The sequence below is a fragment of the Glycine max genome, chromosome 18 (genome assembly GCF_000004515.6).
Source record: "Glycine max cultivar Williams 82 chromosome 18, Glycine_max_v4.0, whole genome shotgun sequence".
Classification (NCBI taxonomy): domain Eukaryota; kingdom Viridiplantae; phylum Streptophyta; class Magnoliopsida; order Fabales; family Fabaceae; genus Glycine; species Glycine max.
Genome location: NC_038254.2, coordinates 32,957,872 through 32,980,609, shown reverse-complemented (window position 1 = coordinate 32,980,609; position 22,738 = coordinate 32,957,872).

Sequence of the window (22,738 nt, the reverse complement as noted above, 5' to 3'; positions counted from 1 at the left end):
CAATTCAAACGATCGGTGGAAATTTATTTTATTTTTAGATTAAGCGAGAAATGACTTAAATAAATGGCTTAAGCACGTCAAAAGGGGGTATAAAAAGTAAATGAAAACGAGAATAAAAATACATGAAACAAAATGTGGACCACCACGGGTACATAGAATGAATTAAAAAGCTTGGTTAGAGGTACTTACCCGTTGAAGACTGAAGAACGATGAAGAACGAATGAAGAACGTCGAAGAACGGTCGAAAACCTTTGCGAAATCACTCACGGAAACGTTACGGAAACGTTATGGAAGCACCTCGGCTTGGATTTTCTTCACGAAACTAATTTTCCTCAGCTATTTCGAGAGAGAGAGAAGTGCCTAAGAGACTGAACCCTTTTCTACTTCACTTCTCCCCCTATTTATAGAAAATTGGGGGAGAAGCTTGCCACCCAGCTCGCCCAGGCGAGCAAGGTTGCTTCCTCCAGAAGCAACAGCCTTCTGGAGGAATCTTCTAGAGGGCCCAAGTGGGCCTGGTTGCTATTTGCACCCCCATTTTTACTAAATACACCCCCCTGCCCCTTTTTTGGTGATTCTTTTTTCGTAAAGTTACGGAAACTTACGAATTTCGTAACGATACTTGTTTTCTTTCCATAATGTTACGGAACCTTGCGGATTACATAATCATCCCCTTTTTGACTTACGGAATGTTACGGAATGTTACGGAACGTCACTATTTGTGCAACGATGCTTCCTTTTGATTTCCGGTGTGTCACGGAACCTTACGGATTGTGCATCAATATTTTCTTTTGATTTCCGGCACGTCACGGAATTTCACAAATTGCCTAATGATGGGTGCCAAACACCTTAAAATGACCAAACACAAGTTGCATGCCACCAAGTAAAGGTCCCCGGACGAAATTAGGGTATGGCACGGGGGATTCGCGAGACTCTGTTTGATCTTCTCGAAGGCCTCTTGGCAGTCACTGTTCCATAGGACTGCCTGGTTCTTACGTAACAGCTTAAAAATGGGCTCACAGATAGGTGTGAGTTGTGAGATAAATCTCGCGATATAATTCAACCTGCCTAAAAACCCCCGAACCTGCTTTTCCATGCGTGGTTTTGGCATTTCAAGGATGGCCTTCACTTTCTCGGGATCTATCTCTATCCCTTTCTGACTTACGATAAATCCTAGTAGCTTCCCCGACTTCACCCCAAAGGTGCACTTGGTTGGGTTCAGTTTTAATTGGTATTTCCGCAACCTTCCAAACAGCTTACGCAAATTGACAAGGTGTTCATCCTCAGTCCGAGACTTGGCAATCATGTCATCTACGTAGACCTCTATTTCCTTATGCATCATATCATGGAACAATGCCACCATGGCACGCTGATAGGTTGCCCCAGCATTTTTCAACCCGAAGGCCATCACTTTATAGCAGAATGTCCCCCATAGGGTGACGAAAGTGGTCTTCTCTACATCTACCATCCATAAATGAGAAAAGGGCGAATTTGGTTGTATTATCTACCTATATATCAATGTGTGGCAGGGGAAAATTGTCTTTAGGACTGGCTCGGTTCAAGTCCCGGTAGTCTACACACATTCAAACCTTGCCGTCCTTTTTCGGGACTGGGACAATGTTGGCGACCCACTCTGGGTACCGCGCCACAGCTAAGAAACCTGCATCAAACTGCTTCCTTACTTCTTCTTTAATTTTTAAAGACATCTCAGGTCTCATTCTTCGTAACTTTTGCTTAACCGGGGAAGACCCAGGATTCAAGGGCAACTTATGCTGCACAATGTCGGAATCCAGACGGAGCATGTCTTGATATGACCACGCAAAGACATCTTGATACTCTTGAAGAAGGGTTATCAAGCCTTGACGGATAGGCGCGGTCATACCGATTCCTACCTTTACTTCTTTCTTTTCCTCCGTGGTCCCCAAGTTTACCAATTTGGTTTCTTCTTGGTGAGGCTTCATTTCACATTCTTCCTGAGCGACCAACCTCTCCAACTCTGGTGACAGGACGTCCTCTTCCTCTTCCTCGTTTATCGTTTGCCTTATATCTCGATCGAAATTGATTGTCAAAGCCTCGTTGTTAGGTTCCTCAAAGAATCGACCCTCATATCTATACCAAACAAGACAAAAGAAACAAAAAACATGCAAAATGATATGAGAAAGGGTGGTACTGCAAGAACAGATGAAACAAGATCTCTTTGTTTATTTAATAAGGTAGGTTTCACAAAACAAAAGAGAACGGAAATCTATAGGCTCTAATTACATTGAATCAGCGGTATAGACTTCTGACTGGCTTATCACGTGCCAGTTCCCCACTTGGGAATCGGGGTGGCATGGTTGCACAAAACTTGGTGGGTCTTGAGGGAACTCCTCTTTTATTGCGGCCACCTCCTCCTCGGACACCATTCCAGCGCTGGTGAAACACTGGCTAATACGGCCGGGCCATACCCTATCTGCCCGAAATCTTGACGGCACGTTCCTCCTCCCCGGCATCCCGGGTTCATACCCTAATCCATACTTGTATGGATTTCCCTTGATATCGACCACGTCGGCATTCCCGAGGCAGTCTTTGCCTAGACCCATTCCGGGCTCAAATCCGTTCCTGAGCATAACACGCGCCACCATTACGGCCGCTTTGGAGAGAGAAGGTAGCGACGGACTTGGTTCCACAGAGGCGCAGCTCACTACCTCAAAGGATTGGAAAGCCGTTTCCAATGATTCTTCCGCCGCTTCTACGTACGGTGCGGAGGAGGGGCAGCTCACCAACATATCCTCTTCACCTGACACTATCACTAAAAGTCCACCCACTGTGAACTTCAATTCCTGGTGAAGCGTTGAAGGGACCACTCCCAGGGCATGAATCCACGGTCTTCCCAAGAGGCAGCTATAGGCGGGATTTATATCCATTACCTGAAACACCACGTTGCAAGTGTGGGGGCCTATCTGAATGGGAATGTCGATTTCCCCCATCACTTCCCGCCGAGTACCATCAAAGGCTCGCACCACCATCGAGCTCGGTTTTAAACGTGACGCACTAAAAGGAAGCTTTTCCAAAGTGGTCTTCGGCATTACATTTAAACTAGATCCATTGTCGATAAGTACCTTTGCGACAACGTGGTCCATACATCTCACTGACACATGTAGAGCCTTGTTGTGTCCTCTCCCCTTAACGGGAATCTCTTCTTCCGCAAACACGATGTAGTTGTTGGTGGTTATATGATTAACGATGCCTTCGAAACCCTCCACCGAGATATCATGTGCTACATGGGCATCGTTAAGGACCTTCATCAACAGCGCACGATGAGGCTCAGAGTTTATGAGTAGTTCAAGCAAAGAGATCCTTGCTGGAGTTTTATTTAGTTGCTCGACTACCTTAAACTCGCTTTGTTGGATGAGGCGGAGGAACTCATGGGCCTCTTCCAAAGTCACCGTCTTTCCTTGAAGACCTTCTTTCTTTTCGGCCCCTCTTCCCACTGGAGGATCTACTTCTTTCGAGGGGGTGGCTATATCTGTGGGCTCTGGGACCATGGGCGCTTTCCCTTTAGAGGGCAATTCCGTCGGGTGAGGGGAAGCAAACACCCGACCACTGCGGGTTACGACACTGAGGCCGGTGATGTTGGTTACCTTATGCTCCACAGCCTAAATCAAAGGCTCCTACTAGGTGGATTGTCGTCAAGGTACGTCATTTACATAAAACTTCCACTTATATATACTTCTTATGTGTCTGTACACTAATTATTTAATTAATATCCAAATTTCATTATGTATTTAGTGTAATAGACAAAAAGGAAGTACTGAGTGCGGCTATTATGTCATGCACTAGATGTCCACCATCATTTTAGGAAGTTTCAGGAATAACTAGGAAGCGGTATGTTTATTTCAAAAAAATTCAATTTTTTTATAATTTGTATTACATTATTAACTTATTATAATTTATTTCTTGATGCAGTATTTTAACGATCCTAGACCATTGGAACCAAAGAGATTAAAGGCGTTGCGAATCCAGTGGGCACAATATTATCTCCGAGTTAGAGCTCAGAGCTAGGATTTAGGGACATTAAGTTTAGCTTAGTTTACTTTGGTTTAACATTTTTGTCATTTCCTATGTTATTTGAATATTGAATTCATTTGTTGATAGTTGTTAATAATAAATCAATTATTCAATGTTTTTTGTGATTAAAACTGCTTGAAAGCATAATAAAATGATTATTTGTTGTGAATTGGGTCTGAAATTGCATTTTACAGGTACAATTTTGGATTTATTGTAAAAACAGAAAGTTTATAAAAAACAACTTGAAAACAACATCAGTTATTAATAAAAACCGATGTTAATATAGTAACAACATCGGTTATTTAGAAAACCCGATGTCAACATGAAGATTAACATCAGTTTTTAAAAAAACTGATGTTGGTTATTTCTAATAACATCAGTTATTTATAAATAACTGATGTTATATATAAAGAACTACAGCAAAATCAGTGTATAGATGATGGACGTTGACATCGGTTATTTGAAAAACCGATGTTAACGAATATATTAACATCGGTTTTTCTATAAAACCGATGTCAATGTTCATCATGCATACACTTATTTTGCTGTAGTTCTTTATATATAACATCAGTTATTTGAAAAACCGATGTTAGCATTTTTATGTTAACATCGGTTTTTCAAAACCGATGTTAACAATAATGCATTCAACATCGGTACTTTTAACATCGGTTTTAAAACCGATGTAGAATGTCGTAAATAACCGATGTTGAAAGTGTATTTTCTAATAGTGAGTGGAATGAAAGCGTGCAATAGAGAGCGAAAAAGAAGGTGAAAGTAAGAATTCATGTAGCTCTAGCTTTTGTTTGGGCCTTAACTCCAACTTTTACAAACAGTCAGAATTGATGTAGCTTCATGTAGAGCTTGTAGGCCTTGGATCTTCTTCATCAATGGAATGTTTTGCTTCTTGATGATCAATGGCAGCGGAATGGAGAAGGAAGAAAGATAATTGGAGATGCCACTTTAAGGAGAAGATGAGTCAAGAACAAGCTCACCACTATAGGAAGCCATGGATAAGAGCTGGAAGGTAGGAGATGAGTGGAGGGAGAAGAAGAGAAAGAGCATGAAATTTTATGGCTCAAACGAGGTCAGAACTTTAAAGTGTAATTCTTAAATTATCAAAGTTGAAAAAATGAACACACAAGGCCTCTATTTATAGCCTAAGTGTCACACAAAATTGGAGGGAAATTTGAATTTCTATTCAAATTTCACTTGAATTTGAATTCAAATTTGTGGAGCCAAATTTGGAGCCAAAATTTCACTAATTATGATTAGTGAATTTTAGCTATGGTTCAGCCCACTAATCCAAAATCAAGTCCAAGATTCTCTACTAAGTGTGCTCAGGTGTCATGAGACATGTAAAGCATGAAGGACATGCACAAAGTGTGACTATATGATGTGACAATGGGGTGTAGCAAGCAAATGCTCACCTCCCCTTTAGGAAGGTCCAAAATTTAATTGGATTGGACTTCTCCCAATTCAATTAAATTTCTCTCCCAACACACACACATCAAATAGTGCACTTAATGCATGTGAAATTACAAAACTACCCCTAATACAAAAACTAGTCTAGGTGCCCTAAAATACAAGGCCCAAAAAATCCTACATTTCTAGGGTACCCTCCCTACATAATGGAACCCTAAATACAAGGCCCAAAAATAATGAAACCATAATCTAATATGTACAAAGATAAGTGGGCTCATACTTAGCCCATGGGCCAAAAATCTACCCTAAGGCTTATGAGAACCCTAGAGCCTTCTTCAGCAGCTTTGGCCCAATCTTCTTGGAGTCTTATATCCAATGCCCTTGAGGGGGTAGGATTGCATCAAGAATTATTTACTTAGTGGAGCTTGAACTAGGGGTGTAAGCGGGTGTGGGTCGCCTATGAATTCGAATTGATCAAAATCAATCCAAATAGTTTGAGTTGGGTATATTTTTGTATTTGGGTCAGACCCAACCCAAATCAATCAAACCTATTGAGTTTTGGGTTGGATTATAGGTTTTAATATCTAACTCATTGATATGTTAATTTGTGTTAAATTATTATTATTAATATATGTATTATATAATATATATTTTTAAATTTTAAAAAATCAAATACTATTGACTATTGATTATATAGACTCATTGACCTGAATCAAGTAAACATCAATGCATCTTTAACATTCAGGATCAAAGCGGTAAAAGTTTTATTGATAGAACTCACTTCAGATGGACTTCTAAATATATTTTGAATCTATTTACAAAGAATAGGCCTTGCAATATCCCATTGGTTTTGGTAAAAAATGTGTTTGAAACCTATCCTCACTATGCTTATTGAAACTCCTTATTTCGAATATGGTATGCTTAATTTCCCACCCCCATAGATAGATAGATAGATAGATAGATAGGAGTCATTGAAGTACGGTGTGACAACATCACAAAATTTTCTTTTTAATAAAAATTCTAAAAAGAAATAGTTGTGTTTGATTCATTTAATAAAAGTTTTATCTTATAAAAAATAGTGCTTAAAAAAATAAACAAAATTAAATGTTTTGACCCATTGACCCAACTCAACCTAAACAAATTAAATATTGGGTTAGGTTGGGGTGGGTTTCATTTATTTTCTTAGAAAATCAACCTAAACCAACCTATTTAAATTTGATTCGGTTGGGTCATGGTTTTGACCAAACCCAACCCAAACTGACTCACTTACACCCCTAACTTGAACTTATAAAAATCAGTAGTGAGTTCAAATAAATAAAAATAAGAAAGGTAAAATATAAAATTTCAAGATAAACATTTACGATTTTATTAAAATAAGGAGATGCATTTATTTATCCTCATATTTTAGATGATGTCTGTCATACCCTAATTTCGTCTGGGGACCATCTGCTTGTTGGGATGGGACCTTCGCATGACCGCTTCGAGGAACTTGACACTCATCGTTAGGCAATCCGTGAAGTTCTGCGACATGCCGGAAGTCGAAAGGAAACATTGTTGCGCGATCCGTAAAGTTTTGCAACATTAAAGAAGTCAAAGAAGGGATTGTTGCGCAATCCGTAAGGTTTCGCGACATTTCGGAAAGAAAACAAGTATCGTTACGTAATCCGTACAGTTCCGTAACGTTACGGAAAAAGAATCAGCAAAAAAAGCAAAAGGGATGTGTATTTAGTAAAAAGGGGGTGCAAATAGCAATTTTCAAATCTGGGCCCTTCTAGAGGATTCTGGGCGAGCTGGAAGCAACCTAGCTCGCCTGGGCGAGCTGGGCGGCAACCGCCTCCCCCATTTTGCTAAATAATGGCTTTCGGGACTCTCGTAATGCTTCCGTAAAATTCCCATAACCCTAAATAAGCATATTTCACTTAATATGGGTGAGAGGGAAGAGAAAAAAAAAAGAAGAAAATCAAGTCCTATATGCTTCCGTAACTTTTCCATAAATTACGAAAGAAAGGGGTGAACTTATCAAAATGGGGGGGGTGCAAATAGCAATTTTGAAATTTTGAATTTGGGCCTTCCAGAGTATTTTCAATGCAAGATTGCTTCCGGAGGAAGCAATCCAGCTCGCCTGGGCGGCAACCTCCTCCCCCTTTTTCCTATAAATAGGCAAAAAGGGGCTATTCTAAGGATCCCTAACCCCCTGGCTATGCTTTTCAGCTGTTTTGGGTGAAAAAAATTGTTTCTATGAAGAAAATCCAAGCCGAGGTGCTTCTGTAACGCTTCCAAGATGTTTCCGTGAGCAAATCCACGAAGGTTTTCCGTCGTTCTTCACCGTTCTTCATCCGTTCTTCGTTCTTCAACGGGTAAGTTTTTGAATCCGAGACTTTCAATTCATTTCTTGTTTTTTTAGCTTTCATCCTCATTTCGTTCATTTTCGGATTTCTTTTCTTCCATTTCTTACGTGCTTTAACCGTTTATTTAAGCCGTTTTCTCACCTAATAAATGATAAAATGAATTTCAACCGATCATTTGTGTTGTAAGCTCGTTTAATCACTGTTAAAACAAAATCTAACTGATCGTTCACGCTGTAACCTCGGTTAAAAAAAAACAAAATAATAATAAAATAATCAAAATATCTTGAAAAATAATACTAAAATAATCAAAATATCTTTGAATAAAATAATCAAAAAAATCAATCGGATGTTTTTCTTTGGAAGTTTCCTTGGATCAATTGACTAATAACCAAAGTGAAACTAAGGCTAAAATCAACTCACAAATCAAGTTGTGTCCGCAAAAGTCACTAAAAAACCATTTTATGGTCCAACGCCTTAAACGGTCCTCTTTGCTTTTATCGGTTAACATGGACCGTTCAAAAGCATAAAATCAACATGTAACTTTACTGCTTTTGCAAGAACTACGTAGGTCTGAGTTCCTCATTGAGGATACGTAGGAGCAAAAGCCCCGCTTTTGTCGACCACCCCAAGAGATCGTTAATGGTCCAACGCCTTAACGTTCTTCTCCTTTCAAAAACAAGAGATCGTTAATGGTCCAACGCCTTAACGTTCCTCTCCTTTCAAAAAGAAGAGATCGTTAATGGTCCAACGCCTTAACGTTTCTCTCCTTTAAAAAAAAACAAGAAATCGTTAATGGTCCAACACCTTAACGTTTCTCTCCTTTCAAAATCAAAAGATCGTTTAATGGTCCAACGCCTTAAATGACCATTCATTCAATAAAAATATATCTTGCAAAAAAGGATAAAACAATTTAACCAACGTTTAGTTCTCAAAGAACTACGTAGGTCTGATTTCCTTATCACAATTGAGGAATACGTAGGAGCAAGGGAAACACCCTTGTCGAACACAAAAAGATAAAAAATACAAAAGGCATAAAAAGACATAAAAAACGTAAAAGGGAAAATAAAACAAATTGAAGTCATATTTTCACACTTGATTAAAGGCTGTCGTCCCTTGTGACGGACGCGTGGGGTGCTAATACCTTCCCCGTGCGTAAATACAACTCCCGAACCTTTCACACTTAAAGTTTGTAGACCACGCCTTTCCGGTTTTTCCGACGTTTTCCTCGAATAAACGTTGGTGGCGACTCCGCGCATTTTCCTCCCTTGGAAGACGCACCCATGAGTCTCGCGTCGCCCTCCCGTCGAAGGGTAGGCTGCGACAGTTGGCAACTCCGCTGGGGACTCTTTTTTAGAGAGTTAGGCCTTCTAATCTTGTGCAATATTATGACTTCCTCTTTTGTAAGTTTCCTTTTATTTTTCTTACGTTCTTTTATATAACTCTTTGATGCTTTTAGTGTGTTTTTGAAATGTATGCATGGGATAGATATTTATTCATTTGATGTACACAAACACCAACACTATTTGTACACACGGTGAGTTGAAAAGGGGCCCTATACCTGGGTCCATGGGAACATAAGGAGTGGAGGTGAATCTGTGATCATGCTGAGTCTCTGACTTGCTTGATAACAGTGAACCCTCATCTAGAGTTTTTCTCTTTGATAGCATATTGTTGCTGGTAGTCCCTACTGCTGCAATATGTTTTTCGAAGGGGATGATACCTCTAGAAACCATCAAGAGAGATATGACCACCTTGGGAATTATCACTAAAAGCCTTTTAGTTCCTCTCATTTAGGTTCCTGAAATAGGGGCACGGAGCAAACACGCTGCGTGCCATTTTAAACACTGCCATGCATGTAGTCCTAAATGTCATGTACGCCTTTGTTGTATGATTATTTGTGGATATTGCCGTACTATGCGCACCCCTGTGTTATGCTTTTGCGCGTCTACATCATGTCGTCACGCACGTGTTGTATGTTGGTCTCGTCTTTTGTCATGGCATCGTAATGCACGTATCATTCCTACATTTGTCACTTATCATTTCATGCATTGCCTTTTGCATAAGTCATTTCATCACCATGCGTCTACGTCTAATATGCTTTTTGCATACCTTTTATTTTCATGTTTACTCATGCATGATCCTTGCATTTTCCTCTGCAAAATGAAAAAAAAGGGAAGCATGAAAATGCATGTTGTAGTCTTAGTTGCATATGTTAGGTACCATGAGCCAACCATGTTGGGATCATAAACCCATTTCTATAAAACAAAACAAAATGATTAAGCATGGTACCTAATGCGTTGCTAACTAGGAAATGATGTTTCTTCGGGCATCTCAATTTCATAATTACATTTTCCATGCATAGCATATGTATTCCCGAGTCTTTCGTCTCTATGAAATTTTGTCGAAGTATTGGCGACCGAATTGCCATTCCTTGGATTACGGGGTTGAACCAAACTCATGCTTTTACGAAAAGGTTCATCAAGTCAAGTTGAAGCATGGAAGTAACCATCTTGAAAAAATTGGGGCAAAAGATGGATCGAGTTACATCGCTGCTTCGTCTACTGCCCAACACATTTAGGATTGTTGGTGTCCCTGTTACTTCCAGTTTCACCTTGACAAAGATGTCATGGACCATGTTGAAAATCTAAATTGATTCAACCCCATGTCCTACGTAAAAATTCGCAATACTTCAAACTGTGCATCATTCACATACATCCATCCTTTTCATTGGTTGCATTGCTCATTGCATTCTTTCCTTGAAAAAAAATGAACTTAATCATTATTATCAAAAAGAAAAAAACACGCTTTACGGCGCCCTTACCGAACATGTGCTAGAGCTAGAGTAATAGGTGAAGTAGAGGAGGTGCAAGAGCAAATGAAGGCAGACACGGAGGCCTTGAAAGAGAAAATGGCCACAATGATGGAGGCCATGATGAGCATAAAGGAGATAATGGAGGTCAGTGCGGCTTATCGAACCCGTGCTAGAGCTAGAGTAATGGGTGAAGTAGAGGAGGTGCAAGAGCAGATGAAGGCCGACATGGAGGTCATGAAAGAGAAAATGGCCACAATGGTGGAGGCCATGATGAGCATGAAGAAGATAATGGAAGCCAATACAGTTGCAGTTGCCGCTACCAGCGCTATTACTAAGGTGAACCTGATGCCCCCATCTGATCTCCAACCAAATGAATCATCCAACCTCAGATATGGTGGGCAAAGATTTGGGAAGTACGGACGGCCCCATGATGTGAAAATTCGAAATGAGCGCGCCTTCCCGCCATATGGCTTGCCTCCCAACATACACCACCCAATGTGGCATACACTCCCAATGAGAATGTCAATAACTCCACTCCGATACTCATTGAGAGCCAATAACCTCAATCTAATCATTCACATGTCTCGCAACCCATAGGGGAGACACATGAAATTCCCCACCACAATCTAGCCGACTTTGAGCCTTGCCTCGAATATGCCACTGAAGGGCAAGCAGTTGGTGGTATACCCCTGCAAAACACTTTGGAGGGCCCTCAATTTCACCCCTAACCACAACTCTTGCATTCCACAGCGGGTAAAAACCCTCATGCTATGGCAGAAATGAGAAAATTGGATCATCTAGAGGAAAGGCTTAGGGCCATTGAAAGAGGCAAAGATTATGCCTTTGATAACCTAGAAGAGTTGTTCCTAGTACCCAATATCATCAACCCTCCCAAGTTCAAGGTGTCGGACTTTGACAAGTACAAGGGGACTACTTTCCCCAAGAACCATCTAAAGATGTGTTGTCGAAAGATGGGGGCATACGCAAAAGATGAGGAACTGTTGATACATTTCTTCCAAGAAAGTCTTACTGGGGTAGCTGTTACCTGGTACGCTAACTTGGAACCTTCCCGAGTCCATTCTTGGAAGGACCTAATGGTTGCCTTCGTTAGGCAGTATTAGTACAATTTTGATATGGTTCCGGATAGGATGCAACTACAGAACATGTGCAAAAAGGGGTACGGATCTTTCAAAGAATACACCCAAAGGTGGAGAGACTTGGCAGCTCAAGTGGCACCTCAGTGACAGAGAAAGAAATGATAACAATGATAGTAGACACATTACCAGTGTTCTACTATGAAAAGATGGTGGGCTTCACACCTTCAAGCTTTGCTGATTTAGTTTTTGCTTACGAAAGGATCAAAGTGGGTCTGAAAAGAGGCAAATTTAATCATCCTGCTTGGACGAATGAGGAAACTGGGGCAAATGAAGAGGGTGAGAATGAGGGAGAAACCCATGCTGTGACTGCCATTCCTATACGGCCAAGTTTCCCACCAATCCAACAATGTCATTACTCAGCCAATAACAACCCTTCTCCTTACCTACCACCCAGTTATCCACAAAGTCCATCCTTAAATCAACCACAAAACCCATCTACCACACAACCAATGCTAAACATCACCTTTAGCACGAACCAAAACACCAACAAAGAAATGAATTTTGCAACGAAAAAGCCTATAGAATTCACCCTAATTCTGGTGTCCTATGCTGACTTGCTCGCATATCCACTCGATAATTCAATGGTAGCCATAACCCCAACCAAGGTTCCTCAACCTCCATTTCTTCGAGAATATGACTCGAACGCAACATGTGCTTGTCATGGAGAAGCCCCGAGGCATTCCATTGAGCATTGTAGGGCCCTGAAGCATAAGGTGCAAAGTCTAATTGATGCGGGCTGGCTGAAATTTGAGGAGAATCGCTTGTGAATCCTAACATTGACAAGCGACACCACACATGGGGCAATTTTGAAAGCTGTTGTTAGATGTCTCTAATGACTCATCAGGATTTTCAAGTTTATGCCATTATTATAAACCACAGTTACAATAAAATAAATTTGACATCTTTGTTCCTCATCCTCTCGTAATTACATCTTTGCTTCCACTGGAATGTGGGTGCAAGCCATTGGTTTGTTGCTCAAGCGACATGTGCTCCTGAGTTTGGACTTCCAAGACCATTCATTCAAAAATTACTCGTGCTACACATTCGGTGAGGGTGCCATAAACGACGAGTAAAGCTGAAAAGTTCAAAAAAAAGAAAAGAAAAAAGCATTTGATTGACTGTGTTTTTAAGTAAAATATAGACGTTCATGTGACCTCATTTTATCATTCCAGAAAGTTTGAGAGAAGTGAGTTATCAAGAATAGGAGTCATTTGACTTAACCTGTCAACTGAAAAAAAAATCCTTCAACTATTTCTCGTCCTTGAAAAATTCTTTTTGCAAGAATCAACCGCTTCTTTCATTCTTCCTTGCTACAAGGTTATGAAAACAAAACAATGATGGTTACCTCAGAGCCCTACACTGGGGCAATGAAAGGCACCATGCATAAACCTCAAGTGAACCTAGGGGCAGATTAGAAGTTCTCGCCCAATAGGTTCCCTGCTACAAAGTCATGACGAAGGACAACGATTGGTACCTCAAAGCCTTACACTGGGGCAATGAGGGGCATCGTGCATGAACCTCAAGTGAACCTAGGGGCAGATAACAAATTCTCACCCAATAGGTTCCCAACTACAAGGTCATGACGAAAGATAACAATTGGTACCTCAAAGCCTCACACTGGGGCAATGTGGGGCATCGTGCATTAGCCTCAAGTGAACATAGGGGCAGATCAAAAGTTCTCACCCGTCGATGTTTTTAAACAAAAAGGGGGGGGGGGGGGGACAAACCCTGGAATTTCAATGGATTGATTAAACATCAAAGGACTCCATTGCCGTCACTCCAAAATGGTCAAGTGATTAAATCAAACAGAACATACACTCTGAGGGAGTTCCCAGAGAGATTTTCAAAAGATAGGATAAGGTTGCATGAATTATCACCTCTTTCAAAAGAACAATCAATCTGAGTTTTCCAAAAAAATTAAATCAAAATCAAAATCACAAAATAGGGAAAGAATGTCATGAACATTGTACAACTTTTCGTTGCATTGCATTGTTTCATATGAATTCCGCATTTACCAAATTTCATGACGAAGGTTGCATGCATCAACATCCTTAAAAATCATGTTAACTGCATAGATTTCCTACATCTAATGTCCAATCTTTAGAATTTGGGATGATCAACCATCTCGATGAGTCAATCTCTTGCTTTCTCATAAGGGTGGACCCTTGGGTACTAGTACCCTCACCCTTAGAGGGCTACATGTCCTCGCCTTCAGAGGACTACACGTCCTCACCTTAAGAGGGCTACACATCCTCACCTTCAGAGGGCTTCACGCCCTTGCCTTCAGAGGACTATACGTCCTCACCTTCAGAGGACTACACATCCTCGCCCTTAGAGGACTACACGTCCTCGCCATCAGAGGGTTGCACGCCCTCACCTTCAGAGGACTACACGTCCTCGCCATCAGAGGACTACATGTCCTCACCTTCGTAGGGCTACACGCCCTCACCTTCAGAGGACTACACGTCCTCGCTTTTAGAGGGCTACATGCGTTCGCCATCAGAGGACTACACGTCCTCGCCATCAGAGGACTACACGTCCTCACCTTCAGAGGACTACACGTCCTCGCCTTCGAAGGGCTGCATGCCCTCGCCTTTAGAGGACTGCACGTCCTCACCTTCAGAGGACTACATGTTCTTGCCTTTAGAGGGCTACACGCCCTTGCCTTTAGAGGACTACACGTCCTCGTCATCAGAGGACTGCACGCCCTCACGTTTAGAGGAGTAGACTTCCTCGCCTTCAGAGGACTAGACGTCCTCGCCTTCAGAGGACTAGACAGCCTCGCCTTCAAAGGGCTGCACGCCCTCGCCTTCTGAGGGCTACGCGCCTTCACATTCGTAGGGCTACACGCCCTCACCTTCAGAGGACTACACGTCCTCGCCTTTAGAAGGCTACACGCTCTCGCCATCAGAGGACTACATGTCCTCGCCTTCAGAGGACAACACTTCCTCGCCTTTAGAGGGCTGCACGCTCTCGCCTTTAGAGGACTACACGTCCTCGCCATCAGAGGACTACATGTCCTCACCTTCGTAGGGCTACACGCCCTCACCTTCAGAGGACTACACGTCCTCGCTTTTAGAGGGCTACATGCGTTCGCCATCAGAGGACTACACGTCCTCGCCATCAGAGGACTACACGTCCTCGCCTTCAGAGGACAACACTTCCTCGCCTTCAGAGGGTTACACACCCTCGCCATCAGAGGACTGCACGTCCTCGCCTTCGTAGGGCTACATGCCCTCACCTTTAGAGGACTGCACGTCTTCGCCTTCATGGGGCTACACGCCCTCACCTTTTGAGGACCACATGTCCTTGCCTTCAAAGGGCTGCATGCTCTCACCTTCAGAGGACTACACGTCCTCGTCTTCAGAGGGCTACTCGCCCTCGCCTTCAGAGGACTACACGTCTTCGCCATCAGAAGACTATACGTCCTCCCATTGAGAGGACTACACGTCCTCGCCTTCAGAGGGCTGCACACCCTCGCCCTTAAATGCTTAACCGAGACTTGTGCTCCCGATTAAGGGGCCAGTAATTTCCTTTTATCAGTTCCTGGGCCACCCCTTGATATTGGAGGGCGACAACTGTGCAAGCACAACCAGAGGAGGAGGCTATCGCGCAGCTACTGTGCATACCGGGGCAAGATTTCACCCGTGCCGCTGCAAAGAGACGAGTGCGGATCATGCGAACCAACATGACCACTCTTACACAAATATGGATGACGTTGCTACTTAGCAACATTCTACCCAGCAACTGTAATGCCGATCTCCCTCTACGGAAGTATCAGTTGGTCTGTGTCGTCCCGACATAGGTAAGTATGCATATGGTTCAACTGATTTCTAATGCCATCTACTATTTGTAGGGATCGCGACCACAAGGCACCCTGTGGACCTGGAGGAGTCCGACAGGGCCCTGGGGTTTCCAGCTCTGGTTACGGGCCTCTGTCAGTCCTACAGGATGCCCATACCCCCAGTAAGGTCATGCCATCGTGGCATAGGTAAGTACGCACGTGGCTTAACTGATTTCTGATGCCATCCACTATTTGCAGGGATCACGCCCACAAGACACCTAGTGGACCCGGAGAAGTCCAACAGGGCCCTGGGGTTTCCAGCTCTGGTTACGGGCCTCTGTTAGTACTACAGGGTGCCCGTTCCCCCCAGCAAGGTCACGCCATCATGACATAGGTAAGTATGCACTTCTCTCAACTGATTTCTGATGTCATCTATTGATTGCAGGGATCGCGCCCGCAAGACACCCAGTGGACTCGGAGAAGTCCAACAAGGTCTTGGGGTTTCCAGCTCTGATTACGGGCCTCTGTCAGTTCTACAGAGTGCTTGTCGCCCCCAACAAGGTCATCAGGCCCCCTACTAACCGAGCTTTCATCAAGAAGTACTGCACCCCTAGGCAGGCGCAGGGCGATACACCACAGCAGCCTGAGGATGGTCGGTAGCGGGCAATAGGCGCACCCCCACCACCTTTAGAGTTCACCTTAGCTCATCCAAAGCCAAAGGTAAGCAAAGTACTAGGTCCATGGCCGACAAGTCATCACGCGTCCTACTCAAGACGTTAAAGAAGCGCTACTAGGAGGCAACCTAGTACCTTTTAAATTTCTGCTTGTTATTTGATCACTTTTATTTCTCAAATCATAGTAGGACACACCTAGTTGCTCATGATCCTAGGAATTTAAATAAAACAAGCACAAGCTCGGAAGGTAGTCATACCTCACATATATATATATATATATATATATATATATATATATATATATATATATATATATATATGTTTAGGTAGTGAAAATACCTTAGATATGCATGTATGTAGCAAAAGATACCTCACAAAATATATATATGTATGTTTAGGTAGCAAGATACCTTGGATATGCATAGCAAAAATACCTCACAAAAATATACATATGTTTAGGTAGCAAAATACCTCATGAAAAAAAAACAAAACAAACAAAAAAAAAATAAGTTGTCTAGCTGAAAAACCAACATGCTTTTAAAAAGAGATAACTTCCAGCTTTTCTTTGAAAAAAATTCATTGATCATAACCAGTTTTTGAAAGAAAATGTGTGCAATACACCTGAAGGGTGAATGCTGTGAAAATTTTCCCGAACGCCCAAAATGGACTCAGATGAATGCATGAATTGATAAAAGAACATATTTTGGAAACACTGGGTTGGCTTAAATAGGGAAAATGAATCCTGAGCCCTAGTGTCACATGACCATAAAAACTTGATGCCTGAGTGTCCACATGGGTGCATGCATGACTGGTTTTGCATAAAATTTCCTAATAATCAATGTTTCATGTGTATCATGGAAATAATGTGGGACATCCCCTTTACCCCCAAATTGCTGGCCAAAACCTGACCTATATCATGTCCAGCCTTTCTACAAGCCTTGAGCCAAAATCCCAACTTACCATAAACCTTGACCCAGGGTGAGAATGTCAATCCTTGTCCTCGGAAGAAAACAAAAAAAAAAGAAAGCAAAAGAAGAAAATTCCCAATCAAAGAGTGAGAGAAAGCAAGAACACGAAAGAAAGAAAATTCCCGATCAAGGATCGGAAAAAAACATAAGAAATATGCAAAAAGGTCTTTGGACCGGACAACATCTAAACAAAACAGAATTGTCACCAAGTAAACAAACAAGAAAAGAAAGGAAACCACGACCTAAAGTGGTCCTCTCCCTTTGATTTCCAACCAAAATCCTGTGCGTCGGTGGCTTGTTCACCTCACACTAAACAAAAACAGAAAAGGAAAAGGGCTAAAAAAACTCAAAGCCAAATTTCCCACAAAAAAAAAAACATTCCCGAGGAAAAAGTCCTATTGATCCATGATCACGCATGTAATCTTTGGTTTGATAGGAAATGATTTGCAAAATAAAGTCATGACATAACTATGGTTCGGAATTAGGATGAAACACTTACCCATGTGAAATTGATACACTTTGAGTGATTTTCTTCTATTTATGTTGAACCCAGTGTTTCCTTTAAATGGTCATTTAGAAAAAAAATGCTAACATCCAAAATCTCATTTATGGTTATAAGAAAATTTCATCAGCATACTCTCCTTCCCCGGTAGACACATTGTTTTTCATCCAAAAAAGCATATGATGCTCTAATCAGTTGAAAGTTTTGTCTCTTTACTAAAGCATGTTCACATTTTAGTGATGAGAATCACAGCTATCCAGAATTACGTAGGTCTGAGTTCCTCATTGAGGATACGTAGGAGGAAGAGCCTCGCTTTTGTCGGCTGCCCCACAATCTCTGTCATACTGACCCTGAAGTCATGTGACATGCGGACACAAATTATGGTCATTCTGCACCTTTTCTCCATGCAGAGATGATCGTGTCTGATGGCACGCAGAGATAAATTATCGTCATTCTGCGCCTTTTGTCATCCAGAGCCGACGAGCCCAATGACATGCAAAGACAAATAATGGTCATTCCGCACCTTTTGCCATCCAGATACGATCGTGTCCGATGGCACGCAGAGACAAATTATGGTCATTCTGTGCCTTTTGTCATCCAGAGGCGGCGAGCTCGATGACATGCGAAGAAAAATTATGGTCATTCCGCACACCTTTTGCCATCCAGATATGATCGAGTCCGATGGCATGCAGAGACAAATTATGGTCATCCTGCCCCTTTTGCATCCAGAGGCAGAGAGCCCGATGACATGCGGAGACAAATTATGGCCATTCCGCACACCTTTTGCCATCCAGATACGATCTTGTCCGATCGCACGCAAAGACAAATTATGGTCATTCTGCGCCTTTTGTCATCCAGAGGCGGTGAGCCCCATGATATGCAGAGACAAATTATGGTCATTCCGCACAACTTTTCGGCAATCAGAGACAATCGTGTCCGATGGCACGCAGAGACAAATTATGATCATTCTGCAAACCTTTTCATCATCCAAAGACGATCGAGTCCGATGGCACGCAGAGACAAATTATGGTCATTCTGTGCCTTTTGTCATCCAGAGGCGGCGAGCTCGATGACATGCGAAGACAAATTATGGTTATTCCGCACACCTTTTGCCATCAAGATATGATCGAGTCCGATGGCATGTAGAGACAAATTATGGTCATCCTGCGCCTTTTGCATCCAGAGGCGGAGAGCCCGATGACATGCGGAGACAAATTATGGCCATTCCGCACACCTTTTGCCATCCAGATACGATCTTGTCCGATGACACGCAAAGACAAATTATGGTCATTCTGCGCCTTTTTTCATCAAGAGGCAGTGAGCCCCATGATAAGCAGAGACAAATTATGGTCATTCCACACAACTTTTCGACAATCAGAGACAATCGTGTCCGATGCCACGCAGAGACAATTTATGGTCATCCTGCTCCTTTTGTAATCCAGAGGCGGCGAGCCCGATGACATGCGGAGACAAATTATGGTCATTCCGAACACCTTTTCGCCATTCGGAGACTATCGTGTCCGATTGCACGCAGAGACAAATTATGGTCATTCTGCGCCTTTTGTCTTCCTGAGGCGGTGAGCCCAATGACATGCGGAGACAAATTATGATCATTCCGCACCTTTTCACCATATGGAGACGATCGAGGCCCATGGCACGCAGAGACAAATTATGGTCATTATGTGCCTATTGTGATCGAGAGGAGGCGTGCCCGATGACATGCAGAGACAAATTATGATCATTCTGCCAACCTTTTCATCATCCAAAGACGATCGAGTCCGATGGCATGCAGAGATAAATTATGGTCATTCTGCGCCTTTTGTCATCCAAAGGCGATGAGCCCGATGACATGCAGAGACAAATTATGATCATTCCGCACCTTTTGTCATCCAGATACGATCGTGTCCGATGGCACACAGAGACAAATTATGGTCATTCGGTGCCTTTTGTCATCCAGAGGCGGTGAGCTCGATGACATGCAAAGACAAATTATGGTCATTCCGCACACCTTTTTCCATCCAGATATGATTGAGTATGATGGCATGCAGAGACAAATTATGATCATCCTGCGCCTTTTGCATCCAGAGGCGGCGAGCCCGATGACATGCGGAGACAAATTATGGTCATTCCGCACACCTTTTGCCATCCAGATACGATCTTGTCCGATGACACGCAAAGACAAATTATGGTCATTCTGCGCCTTTTGTCATCCAGAGGCGGTGAGCCCCATCATATGCAGAGACAAATTATGGTCATTCCGCACAACTTTTCGGCAATCGGAGACAATCGTGTCCGATGCCACGCAGAGATAATTTATGGTCATTTTGCGCCTTTTGTCATCTAGAGCCGGCGAGCCCGATGACATGCGAAGACAAATTATGGTCATTCCGCAACTTTTTGCCATCCGGAGACGATCGAGTCCGATGTTACACAGAGATAAATTATGGTCATTCTGCACCTTTTGTCATCCAGATGCGGTGAGCCCGATGACATGCAGAGACAAATTATGGTCATTCCGCAAACCTTTTGCCATCCATATACGATCGTGTCCAATGGCACGCAAAGACAAATTATGGTCATTCTGCGCCTTTAGTCATCCAGAAGCGGTGAGCCCGATGACATGCAGAGAAAAATTATGGTCATTTCGCACGCCTTTTCACATTCGGAGAAAATCGTGTCCGATTCCACGCAGAGACAAATTATGGTCATTCTGCGCCTTTTGTCTTCCAGAGCCGGCGAGCCCAATGACATGCGGAGACAAATTATGATCATTCCGCTCATTTTCACCATCCGGAGACGATTGAGTCCCATGGCACGCAAAGACAAATTATGGTCATTATGTGCCTATTGTGATCGAGAGGCGGCGTGCCCGATGACATGCAGAGACAAATTATGATCATTCTGCAAACCTTTTCATCATCCAAAGACGATCGAGTCCGATGTTACGCAGAGATAAATTATGGTCATTCTGCACCTTTTTTCATCCAGATGCGGTGAGCCCGATGACAAGCAGAGACAAATTATGGTCATTCCGCACATACTTTGCCATCCAGATACGATCGTGTCCGACGGCACGCAAAGACAAATTATGGTCATTCTGCGCCTTTTGTCATCCAGAAGCGGTGAGCCCAATGACATGCGGATACAAATTATGATCATTCCGCATACATTTTGCCATCCAGATATGATCGAGTCTGATGGCATGCAGAGACAAATTATGGTCATCCTGCGCCTTTTGCATCCAGAGGCGGCAACCCAATGACATGCGGAGACAAATTATGGTCATTCCGCACACCTTTTGCCATCCAGATACGATCTTGTCCGATGGCACGCAAAGACAAATTATGGTCATTCTGCGCCTTTTGTCATCCAGAGGCGGTGAGCCCCATCATATGCAGAGACAAATTATAGTCATTCCGCACAACTCTTCGGCAATCAGAGACAATCGTGTCCGATGTCACGCAGAGACAATATATGGTCATTCTACGCTTTTGTCATCCAGAGGCGGCGAGCCCGATGACATGCAGAGACAAATTATGGTCATTCCGCTACTTTTCGCCATCCGTCGACGATCGAGTCCGACGTTACGCAGAGATAAATTATGGTCATTCTGCACCTTTTGTCATCCAGATGCGGTGAGCCCGATAACATGCAGAGACAAATTATTGTCATTTCGCACACCTTTTGCCATCCAGATACGATCTTGTCCGATGGCACGCAAAGACAAATTATGGTCATTCTGCGCCTTTTGTCATCCAGAGGCGGTGAGCCCCATCATATGCAGAGACAAATTATGGTCCTTCCGCACAACTTTTCGACAATCGGAGACAATCGTGTCCGATGCCACGCAGAGACAATTTATGGTCATTCTGCGCCTGTTATCATCCAGAGGCGGCGAGCCCGATGACATGCGGAGACAAATTATGGTCATTACGCACCTTTTTGCCATCCATAGACGATCGTTATGGTCATTACGCACCTTTTTGCCATCAAGATACGATCGTGTCTGATGGCACGTAGAGACAAATTATGGTCATTCTGAGCCTTTTGTCATCCAGAGGCGGTGAGCCCGATGACATGCAGAGACAAATTATGATCATTCCGCACACCTTTTGCCATCCAAAACGATTATGTCCGGTGGCTCGCAGAGACAAATTATGGTCTTTCTGCTCCTTTTGTAATTCAGAGACGGTGAGCCCGATGACATGCGGAGACAAATTATGGTCATTACGCACCTTTTTGTCATCCATAGGCGACGAGCCCATGACATGCGGAGACAAATTATGGTCATTACGCACACCTTTATGAAATTCGTAGATGATTGTGTCTGGTGGCACGCAGAGACAAATTATGGTCATTCTGCTCCTTTTGTAATCCAGAGGCGGTGACCCCAATGACATGCAAAGACAAATTATGGTCATTACGCACCTTTTTGTCATCCATAGGTGGCGAGCCCGATGACATGCGGAGACAATTTATGGTCATTACGCACACCTTTATGTCATTCGTAAATAATTGTGTCTGATGGCACGCAGATACAAATTATGGTCGTTATGCGCCTTTTTGTCATCCAGAGGCGGCGAGCCCGATGACATGCGGAGACAAATTATGGTCATTCCGCACACCTTTTGCCATCCAGATACGATCTTGTCCGATGGCACGCAAAGACAAATTATGGTCATTCTGCGCCTTTTGTCATCCAGAGGCGGTGAGCCCGATGACATGCGGAGACAAATTATTGTCATTCCGCAACTTTTCGCCATTCGGAGACGATCGAGTCTGACGTTACGCAGAGATAAATTATGGTTATTCTGCACCTTTTGTCATCCAGATGCGGTGAGCCCGATGATATGCAGAGACAAATTATTGTCATTTCACACACCTTTTGCCATCCAGATATGATCTTGTCCGATGGCACGCAAAGACAAATTATGGTCATTCTGCACCTTTTGTCATCCAGAGGCGGTGAGCCCCATCATATGCAGAGACAAATTATGGTCATTCCGCACAACTTTTCGACAATC